We start from the raw sequence: 12,116 nt of genomic DNA, 5'->3' as shown, positions 1-12,116 counted from the left end.
TTAGCTCTGCGCCTGCCCCCTCCCATTGCAAAGAACAAGCAGGGAGGAGAGCAGAGGTGAGCCTGCGATGGGGAGGGAGGGGAAAGGGGCGACGGCTTGGTAGTCTCGGTGTATATGCGCCAGGACCCATGACGTTTGAACGGGCGCACAAACCTTTGATTTGTGCGCCCGTTCACCAGTTTTATCTCTCACAACGTAGCGTATATCGGCCAGCCGATAAACGCTCATGGGAAAGAGCCCTAATGCCGCTATTACATGAGCACTAGCAGCAGCCTCTAATGCGCATGCTTTCCTGACAGTTGCAGGTGCCGTGCAGCAATTAGCCCCATTACACAAGCGGTAACCCTGGTGTAGCAGGGTGCAGCCCAGCAATTGTCAGGCAAACATGCAGCGGCCGATGTATTTTGGTCCGAAAGATCCAGGACTATCTTTTCAGCCCGACATAAAAGCGTCCGGCGCTATATTGGCCCAGCCAGGCACTTTTACGTCACGGGAATATGGCCATGTTATCTGATGCGTTGGAATCCAATGCATCAGATTGTAGCGTATATCGGCCGGTCGTGAAAATGGCGGTCGATATACGCTCATGTGAAAGAGCCCTTGGGCTAACTTCGCATGGTTATCCTGCCACAAATAGGGATACCAGACTCCCCTCTGCCACAATTACACCCTGACCGAAAACTTGGACTTACATTTTCAGAAGCAGTTTGTAAGCTGATTTGAAGCCCTTCCACTGAATTTGGATTCGGCCTCTTTTCTTCATTCTCTTCAAATGCTGTAGTACATGCTTCAGACCAGCAGAGGGGGACAGACCAGTTTGGAGGTATTGATAGATCCATTCATAGTTGTCAACCTCTTTTTTTTTTTGTTCCCCCCAAAAAGTCAGCCAAATGTTTCTGGATAAACTGGGAACTCATACAGAACACTGATGGCAACTCATTAACCTCGCGCCGTGACTTCATTGAGTTCAATGGCAGTGCAAGGTTGCAGGGCTACACACCGATGTTTGGTTGCGCAGGCCAAAAGTTGCAGTCCTAGCCATAAACTAAGCAGGACACCTGAGAAAGTACTGCCAGCTCCCGCAGAACAGGCTGCCACAGGTATATATGATAGCTGCTGCAGAACATCTTGACGCTGTTTGAACATAGTACCCTCAGGATGGTAAGCAGTAGCTGTCAGCTGCACTACACCCTGCCCTTCTCAGTCTGTTTCTGGAGGCATAAATAGCAACTTTTTAAAACCTGATATTCTAGCAGCAACCTCTTTCAGTCCCCCTGGAGGGTGCCTGACTCCAAGGCTGCTTCTAATCCCCCACAGATTTGGGGCATGATGTTTACCCCCCAAAACGACCTCCCCCATGAGAACAATGTCTTCGGTACACTACAGTGTAAAACAGTAGAGGTTAAGTTCAGTGTAGTTTACTCTTTGTAAAAAAAAAAATAAAAAAAAACAATCCCTCCCCTAAAAGTTGTCATTTTACTGGAAAACTCAACATGTAGTTACATCTCAGGCAGATATGCAAATGATTAGATCAACAAATTTGCCATTTAATGCCCTAAAAGTGGTTCCCCCTTGGCCTATAAGAGGCTCTCGGAGGCTCCTTGTGAGTAGTGACCTCTTCTTCCGCTTGTGTAGATCTTGTTGACCACTAGACGCCTCTACGACGCAGAGAAGAGATTTCACCCCGTTGCCAGAGTCTGAGAGGGGCGCATTATTGGGATGTGAGAAGCTGGATGGTTGTATCGATGGATTATCCCGACCGGCCATTCTGACCAGACTGTTAGGAGGTGGGAGGACCAGTGGATGTGTGGGACACACAAGGTGACCAGGCTCAGGATGCTCCCGATAGACCACCAGTAGAGGATCATCTGGCCAGACTGCTAGGAGGTGTTGGGACCAGTGGATGTGTGAGGACACACAAGGTGACCGGACTCAGGACGCCCCCGACAGACCACCAGTAGAGAGGAGCATCTGTCCAGACTGCTAGGAGGTGTTGGGACCAGTGGATGTGTGAGGACACACAAGGTGACCGGACTCAGGACACCCCCGACAGACCACCAGTAGAGAGGAGCATCTGTCCAGACTGCTAGGAGGTGTTGGGACCATTGAATGCATGAGGGCACACAAGGTGACCGGGCTTGGGACGTCCCCTACAGACCACCAGTAGACAGGAGCATTTGACCAGACTGTTAGGAGGTGTTGGGCCCATTGGATGCATGAGGGCACACAAGGTGACCGGCATCAAGGTGAACAGGCTCAGGATGCCCTCGACAGACCACCAGTAGAGAGGAGCGTCTGACCAGACTGTTAAGGGGGTGCTGGGACCAGCGGATGTGTGAGGGCACACAAGGTGACCGGGCTCAGGACCCCCAACAGACCACCAGTAGAGAGGAGCGTCTGACTAGACTGTTAGAAGGTGCTGGGACCAGTGGATATGTGAGGACACACAAGGTGACCGGGCTCAGGACGCCCCCGAAAGACCACCAGTAGAGAGGACCGTCGGACCAGACTGTTAGGTGGTGTTGGGACCAGTGGATGTGTGAGGACGCACAAGGTGACCGGGCTCAGTACCCCTTGAAAGACAACCAGTAGAGAGAAGCGTTCGAGATGCCTGAGCAGCTCAAACTGTTTTGTTTTCCACCATGCAGAGACAGGTGGCGCCATCATTACACCCCGGTGTCTGTCAGAACTATTTCCAGATGTTTGGCTGAAGGATATTTGGTCCTACAGTGTTCCCCTTTATATAATTTATACATAGCGGATTCCTCTATTGATTTATTCATCATATCCAATAATCTAGTTGTCCATAATGTATAAGTGATCCCATATAGGGGTAATATGTGACTAGTATTTTATACCCAAGAAATGTGTCCTTTTGTTCTAGCAGCTAGATAAGCCATACAGCAGAGGCTATTTCCACGTACTATGGTGTGGCCCCAAGATGACACATATGTTTAAATACCATGGTGATCCTTTTAGGGGTTCTCTCATTATTACTGTATCTGCGATCTAGCGTCCAGTTAGAAGCGGCAGACCACTCTTGTCCACGGGGTATTGCAGATACTTGAGTTCAAATTCTGGCACGACTATTTAACCAAATCCGTTCATTGATTAGTGTGTCCGTTAGATAAAAAATTCTATCCGGAATCTCTCTTGGACTTGGCATCATTGATAACGACAATTGTGTTCCCTCTGCTAGACAGACAGGACTTCCCATGGGTACGTGGTCCTCGGGATGTACTAGAACGTAACGGTAGTTTCTCTGAAGTGTGCCATGCATTCAGTGAACATGAAGATCCCCTCACTTATCTATTATCGTCCTGCTCCGCAGTAAAAGAGAAATTACGTACGGTCGGAAAAGCAGTACCTGCTAGAAACATAAGGCGAAAACAGGCGCACTCTGACATTGCTCTAACGCTCTTTACCCGAACAATGCCGATAGGTGGTAAATGGATAGGCATGATCGATAAAACATTGGATACGTACGGACTAGAGATGAGCAAACCTACTCGTTTCGAGTAATTACTCGATCGAGCACCGCGATTTTCGAGTACTTCCGTACTTGGGTGAAAAGATTCGGGGGGCGGGGGGAGGCGTGGTGGAGTGGGGAGTAGCAGCGGGGAACAGGGGGGAGCCCTCTCTCTCTCCCTCTCCCCCCACTCCCTGCTGCAACCCACCACTCACCCACGGCGCCCCCTGAATCATTTCACCTGAGTACGGAAGTACACGAAAATCGCGGCGCTCGGGCGAAAAAGGGGCGTGGCCGAGTACGCTCGCTCATCTCTAGTACGGACATATTTGCATGTGCAATACGCAGTGAATAGAACCCATTGATTTCACATTGATTCATTCATATGTGCATTTGTTTTCTTGCGCATTTTTGTTGTGCAAGAAGAATCATGCTCTACTTTCCTGCCCATTTGCACACCAAAAGACCCCATAGAAGTCAATAAGAATGCAAGCAAAATACTAAATTTGAAGCACTGCACAGGAAACAGAACACATCTGGGACTCATTAGACTAATTAGCCATTTAAATCGATGCGTATTCTTTGGCCGCGCTCAAATGCACATGCCTTCCATATGGCAAATGTACTGTAATATCCGCTGATGCGCACTCAAAAAAAAGCATCATTCGTTCTGCAAATACGCATATGCCCGTGTGACGGCGGCGTAAGTTAAACACTTCCGTTCAAAAAAAGTTTACATGGCATGATCGGGCGTAATTCGGTACTACTTGGACACGCACACAGGTGAAGCCGTAGATGCGACTTCCATGTCCTCCTCCTGGAATATGGGAGCTCGGATCAGATGTATCTTCGGTAACATTAAATGGGACAACATCCTCAAAAATGCCAGTACGGAGGACAAATGGGAGAAGTTCAAAAGGATCCTAATCACTTCATGTGAACAGTTCATTCCCTTTAAAAATAAAAGAATCTCAAGCAAAAGGAAACCAATGTGGCTCGACAAGACGGTAAGAGGGTCAATAAACGAAAAAAAGAAAGCGTTCAAACTACTAAAGCAACAAGGCAGCAAAGAAGCACTAAAATCATACAGGGAAAAAAACAAAATATGCAAAGATACGATCAAAATTGCCAAGGAGGAGGCGGAAAGACTGATCGCCAAAGAGAGCAAAAACAACCCAAAACTATTTTTCAACTATATTAACAGCGAAAGGATTTGCAGGGAGAGCACTGGCCCTTTAACAAATAATGCAGGGGAAATCATTGAAGATAATGGAGGGAAGGCAAATCTATTAAACAGTTTCTTTTCAAGCGTATTCACCAAAGAAAAGGAAATGCCACACGAGATACAGGGGAATAAAATAAACCCCTTGCAAAATATGTCATACCTAACGCAGGAGGAAGTGCGGAACAGGTTAAAGAAGATTAAAATCGATAAATCGCCAGGCCCAGATGGAATACACCCAAGGATACAAAGGGAACTAAGTGATGAGTTAGCTAGGCCGCTATACCTAATATTTCTAGACACTATCAAGACCGGTGTAGTACCATTGGATTGGCGCATTGCCAACGTGGTTCCAATTTATAAAAAGGGGACCAAAAGTGAGCCTGGTAACTACAGGCCGGTAAGTCTCACTTCAGTAACGGGAAAAATTTTCGAGGGGATTCTGAGAGACGCCATCGATGAGCACCTCAAGGAGAACAATGGAATAACTCCTCACCAGCATGGATTCATGAAGGGTCGCTCATGTCAGACAAATCTGATCAGTTTCTACGATGAAGTAAGCTCTAAGCTGGACCTGGGAGAATCTATTGATCTCGTATATCTGGACTTTTCTAAAGCGTTTGACACCGTGCCACATAATAGGCTAATATACAAAATGAGAAGCTCGGATTGGGTGAAAACGTGTGTAATTGGGTTAAAAATTGGCTCAATGATAGAAAGCAGAGGGTGGTAATAAATGGCTCATACTCCGATTGGGCCACAGTCGCTAGCGGGGTGCCACAGGGTTCAGTATTAGGCCCCACTCTGTTCAACATATTTATCAACGACCTGATAGAGGGGCTGCACAGCAAAATATCAATATTTGCAGATGACACAAAATTATACAAAATAATTTATGCAACGGAGGACAATGTGCGGCTACAAACGGACCGAGATAAGCCGGGGGCTTGGGCAGAAAAATGCCAAATGAAGTTCAATGTTGATAAATGTAAGGTTATGCACATGGGCAGCAAGAATGGATGTTACCAATATACACTAAATGGGGTACCGCTAGGGAAAAGTGATATGGAAAAGGACCTGGGGGTACTAGTGGACTGTAGACTAAACTGGAGTAACCAATGCCAATCAGCTGCTGCAAAGGCAAATAAAGTTTTGGGGTGCATTAAAAGGTATATAGGGGCGAAGGACGAAAACATTATCCTCCCACTATATAAGGCACTTGTCAGGCCTCACATGGAATACTGTGTACAGTTCTGGTCACCGGTGCTCAGGAAAGATGCTACAGTACTGGAGGGGGTTCAAAGAAGGGCAACTAAACTAATACATGGAATGACGGGACTGGAATACCCAGAGAGGCACCAAAACTGGGATTATTTACTCTAGAAAAAAGAAGGTTAAGAGGCTATCAAATAACCATGTATAAGTACATGAGGGGACAATACAAGGATCTCTCCCAGGATCTGTTTATACCCAGGACTGCGACGGTAACAAGAGGGCATCCGCTACGTCTAGAAGAAAGCAGGTTTCATCACCAACATAGAAGGGGATTCTTTACTGTTAGAGCAGCTAGACTGTGGAACTCTCTGCCTGAGGACGTAGTGATGGCAAAATCCTTAGAGGAGTTTAAAAGGGGACTTGATGTCTTTCTGGAGAGGAAGGACATTATAGGATACAAGTCTTAGGTTAATTGTCAATCCGGGTATACAGGCAGGTAGGAACTATTAGGGGTTGATCCAGGGAACAGTCTGATTGCCATTAGGGAGTCGGGAAGGAATTTTTTCCCCAAAAGGGCTAATTGGCTTCTGCTCTTTGGGTTTTTTGCCTTCCTCTGGATCAACAAAACAGGAGGCTAGACAGGCTGGACTAGATGGACATTGTCTTCATTCAGCCTTACGAACTATGTTACTTTCTGTTCAGTCTAGGTCGTCTGTTGATCATCTGAGTTGTTTTTGTGACTTTCCTTTTGTGTTTTAGTCTGTCAGTGAGACATAAACCTTCTTTCTGTTGTTATATGGACAAGTAGTGGAGTTATTGTATACTTCTTATAGCGAAGACTTCATGCTTGGTTGGTTTTTCTCAACGCTCTACAATGTAGACTTGTTATCCACCCACATTGTTGCCCTCGGTGTATACACACTGTTCAATTGAAAGAGCGACTTTCCAACCAATCTTCACAATTTTCAACTTCAATAAATTCTCAACCATCCTTTAACCATATGGCTGTGACAAGGCCGCTACCATACAAGGACAGGCTATATGGCAGTGACAAGCCCGCTACCATGCAAGGACAGGCTATATGGCAGTGACAAGCCCGCTACCGTGCAAGGACTGGCTATATGGCAGTGACAAGCCCGCTACCATGCAAGGACAGGCTATATGGCAGTGACAAGCCCGCTACCGTGCAAGGACTGGCTATATGGCAGTGACAAGCCCGCTACCATACAAGGACTGGCTATATGGCTGTGACAAGCCCGCTACCATGCAAGGACAGGCTATATGGCAGTGACAAGCCCGCTACCATGCAAGGACAGCCTATATGGCAGTGACAAGCCCGCTACTGTGCAAGGACTGGCTATATGGCAGTGACAAGCCCGCTACCGTGCAAGGACTGGCTATATGGCAGTGACAAGCCCGCTACCGTGCAAGGTCTGGCTATATGGCAGTGACAAGCTCGCTACCGTGCAAGGACTGGCTACATGACTGTGACAAGCCCGCTACCATTCAAGGACTGGCTATATGGCAGTGACAAGCCCGCTACCATTCAAGGACTGGCTATATGGCAGTGACAAGCCCGCTACCATTCAAGGACTGGCTATATGGCAGTGACAAGCCCGCTACCATTCAAGGACTGGCTATATGGCAGTGACAAGCCCGCTACCATTCAAGGACTGGCTATATGGCAGTGACAAGCCCGCTACCATTCAAGGACTGGCTATATGGCAGTGACAAGCCCGCTACGATGCAAGGACTTGCTATATGGCAGTGACAAGCCCGCTACCGGACTGGCTTTATTGACACATGATGTAAACTTCATATTGCAGCAGCTTCACACGGGATATGTATTTTTGCTAGTGACTCAGCACAACATATTTGCTCTATGAACGAGCCTTTTTTGCGCGTGTGCCGGCGTATTTTACTGTATGTGCAGTGTGTTTTCTGCTCACAGGGTATGTTTTTTTGCGCCCCGATTTAAAAGGCTTAATGAGGAATAGCACTGTTTTCCTGCTTGTGTATAGTGCACATTTGTGCGCTATACACAAGTGGATTGATATCTGGGGGGACTTTTGGCGCGCAAATATGCCGGAAAATAGAGCACATTCTAGTTTTTGCACGTGTGCAAAATCAGAAAGTGTATACAAACCCATTGCCATCAATGGGTTCTAGTCTCTGCGCAAGTACACCCACGGGAATCCACCCTTAGGGCTTTTTCACGCGAACGTAGGCATTTTTATGTTTTCTTGTTAGCGCCGTAAAATTGTGTGAAAAGACTTTTTTCCTCTGGGGTATTTAGCGTTTTCTCGCACATTCACATGACCGTGGAGCGTGGTTTTTAGCGGAAAAACACATTGCACCCCGGAAAACCATCACTCAGTTGAATCCTCTAATGCCTATGCAGAACGCACTAGAGATGAGTGAGCGTACTCGAGAGAGAGTAGTGCCATATGCGAGTACCTGCCCGCTCGTCTATAAAGATTCGGGTGCCGGCGGGGGAGAGCAGTGAGTTGCGGGAGTGAGCAGGGGGGAGCGGGGGGGAGAGAGGGAGAGAGAGATCTTACCCCCGTTCCTCCCTGCTCTCCCCCACCGCTCCCCGCCCCCCGCTGGCACCCGAATCTTTTGAGACGAGCGGGCAGGTACTCGCATATGGCACTACTCACTCGAGTAGTTTGCCTTAGCGAGTACGCTCGCTCATCTCTAAGAGGCACCTGCAAGCTTTTTGCAGAGGTGGCCGCTGCAAAAATGCCTCCCCTCTCTTTATTCCCCTGCTCCCATAGTAGTCCAAGGGAATGTAGGAAGTCCGTAAAAATACGGCCATGTGGATAGCCCTATAGATTTACATCACCTCCTTATTATGGTCCCCTCGACTCGGACCTAATACGGAGCAAACATCTGCCCCCCTGGAAATGGCCTTAGTACGATCCAATCAAGTCTGACTTTTAAGCTGCCTTCAATCCCAATTCTCTCCGTTCATTCGTGAAGTTCTGCCGTGTTTACACTACAACACAAGTGAATGAGTTTTGATAAATCTCCTTCACACATCGCAGACTTTTTCTGATGGGGAAAAGCATGAAATTTGAAAAACGCCACAGTTTTAAAAATCACCAGCTTGTCTATTTTTGCGGCGGAAACTGCGTGTTTCTGTTATGGATTTTCAACATAGAGATCAATGGGGAAAAAACTGCACACCAAAATCTGCAAAAAGAGTTTATGAAGCGTCTTAACTGCAAAAACACAATTTAATTGGCCGCGGGTTCCAGATGTGTTCGTTTTTTTAAAATGGAATTGCGCTGTGCATTGCGCATCCCCTTGCGCATTGAGCGTGCATTTCCACACCCACCATAGAATTCTATGGGAACCTTTGCTTCGCAAATGCGCAGAAAGACAGAGCATGTTCAATTTTTTTTTTGCACACACGCAAAAGGAGGGAACGGGAGTGAACCCATTGAAATAAGAGGGTTCTAATCTCTGCGTATTGTGCGCGTCAATTTTCCGCATTGGAAATGCAATTTTACGTAGAAATGCAAACAGAAATTCCGCAGCAGAAACTCTACGGCTCAGACATCGTGTGGGAAGGTAGCCTTTGACCTGATAGGCTACCTACACACGGGCGAGCACAGTATCGGCCCGGGTAACTTGGCCTGATATCGCACTTGGCAACCTGCATCTTACCTGCAGATGCGAGGCGATTTCCAGGCAAAAACCCCTCAGATCTGTGACATTCCAATCTTCTCGTGTGAGTTACATGCCCAATAGAGGATTAGAAGTGTTGCCAATTGAAATGGAAAACCTTGCATCGCACTCGCATGAATTGAGCCATGCAATGCGTTAATCCTTTCCAGTCCACTGTCTGACGTCTTCAGACATTCTAAATGAAGGCTGTACAACTCCGATGTTGGAAGACATCCGACAGGTCATTCTTATTGTACATTACTGGCCTCTCTGTTGTCGGGGACCTTTACAGCATGTCGCATAGCGCAGTACTGGCTCTGGCCAGCAGATGGCGCCATTGTATAGTGGCAGAAAGAGAAAACCCCCTAGGAAACTCTGAATCCGAGTTTCTCGCCCATGTGAAAGGCTGGGTCACTTTTGGGGGTTTTGGTATAATGATGTAAACCGCTCTCGCTAACCTCTCCTTCCATAGCTTATTGCATTCTTTTTCAAAATTACACTTCCAACCACAAAATAATTGCCTATTTTCTGGCAGACGGACAGACTCTAGAATATTATTTAACAATATACTTAGAAGTGTTGGAATGGTTTCTGGAAATACATTGCAGAAGTTACTCCATCTACTAAACCTCCTCCCGCATGATGTGACCAAACGCCAATCTATGAAGTCCCTCGGAGGCTTCATTTATCATTTTGTGCTGCACTTCTTGATTTCGGTTGTGTTTTCTCTTTCATTCCACAGATCAATGTGAAAAATGGTTGTCTATGTTCTCTCTACTTATGGGATTGTTTTATCACCCCTGCCCATACCTAATACAATCCATTTCTCATTCATCCATGAAACCTTTTATTCTTCAATTTTGTGCTGTGAACACATTTTTTCTCCAGGCGTAATCAATGTGAGCAAAGTTGTACAAGGAGTGACAGGTCTCATTTTCTTGAAGAAAGTGTTATGGAAGAGAAAACCTTCACATCGAATGTTTTTCGGTGCCTTCAAACCCCTAGCACCTGCCTTACCTTCATGAGAGGTTAATCTATTCACAGCTGTCTGTGCTGAAACCGATTTTTCTAGCTTTAGTATTCAAACTGTTGTGGGATTTCAGATTTCTATTGTAGAAAGACCCGAGGGCGAAAAAAAGGACCAATTTGGTCCGAATTTACATGTGAAACCATTAAGCTGATGTAGCAAGACAAATTACCTGGAGCCGTCGCGAGAAAGAACACAACTATGCAGTAGTATTAGGAGTTGTAAATGAAGGCAGTATGAACAGTGAGGCTGCAGACCACCAACGGTGGAGAAAAAGGAATATCATATCTGATAAAAACTGCCAAGATTATGTTTTTGCTTAGTGCTTGCCCAACTTTTCTAGAATCGTAGTTGGAAGGAACCTCCAGGGTCAATGGGTCCAGCCAATGGATTCCTTCTTGGATGTACCAGTTTATAGGTGATTGATGGTGTCTGTATAGTCTTTGACCAGCTATAGTCTGCTACTACATTACTTTTGTATCGTTTATATATTCATTCTTGTGATATATAAATAACATAGTATGTAAGGCCGAAAAAAGACATACTGTATGTCCATCCAGTATAGCCTATTACCCCCCCCTCTCCTCCCCAGAGTTGATCCAGAGGAAATCCCCCAAAAATAATGAGGTAGAAGCCAATTTTCCCCATTTAAGGGAAAAAAATTCAAAAACTTCCTTCCTGACTTTGGAATAATCCCCAAATCACCAAGCCTTCTGAAGTAATCGGTGACTATAACATATAATATTGTAACGCTCAAGAAAGGCACCCAGGCCTCTCTTGTACTCTTTTATCAAGTTTGCCATCACCACGTCCTCAGGCAGAAAGTTCCACAGTCTCACTGCTCTTACAGTAAAGAACCCCCCTCTATGTCAGTGTAGCAACTTTCTTTCTTCTAGATGTAGAGGGCGCCCCCTTTTTAGTCATAATACTTAATCTTTTCCACTTTGCCACCAGTAAAGAATTTTTTTTGAATGCGCTATTTGGGCATTCGATAACTGGCATCACGATTTGGAAGTTTGGAGTGGAGAGGCTCTTCAGAGAGCATCAGTAATTCTGGAGGACACCCCGTTGAGGCTGAGCCGTGTAAGCCTTTACCTCTCTTGCAGAATTGCTGGAGGATTAATGAGGACTCTGCAGCTGCTTGACCCAGCGACATCAGATATTACACGTTGAAGATGTTCTGAAATGGTGCCAGTTTCTTCCTTCAAATGAGAATCTAGACCAGTTTTCTTGTCTTGTACAATAGTCACGTAGCCAGAAGGTTCTGCTTTAGCAATAATGTAAAGTTTGCTGGCGGTATGATTTCATAATTGTTAGACTTTTTTTTTTTAAGGGGGACAAATTTCCGTCAAGAAGAGGGATTTCATAGAAAATTACTTTAGCACAGATTCATGAGATTAAGTGCCAACCCCATTTGGAGCTGTAATGATGGCCATATTTTCCAATCTGTACCAGAAACCAATATGGGCAGTGCCAAATGTAAATCTGGAAAGGGACATAGCAGTCTGATT

The 12,116-nt window shown here is 46.1% G+C and overlaps 1 protein-coding gene across 3 annotated transcripts in view; it reads left to right on the top strand.

The window, feature by feature from the left end:
- MAPK10 (mitogen-activated protein kinase 10) overlaps nucleotides 1-12,116 on the top strand; it is a 234,943-nt gene that overhangs the window by 61,676 nt on the left and 161,151 nt on the right. The window lies entirely within an intron of this gene.

The sequence above is a fragment of the Eleutherodactylus coqui genome, chromosome 7, assembly GCF_035609145.1.
Source record: "Eleutherodactylus coqui strain aEleCoq1 chromosome 7, aEleCoq1.hap1, whole genome shotgun sequence".
Classification (NCBI taxonomy): Eukaryota; Metazoa; Chordata; class Amphibia; order Anura; family Eleutherodactylidae; genus Eleutherodactylus; species Eleutherodactylus coqui.
The sequence above is the reverse complement of the archived record's forward strand: the minus strand, read 5'-3'. Positions and strand labels throughout refer to the sequence as shown.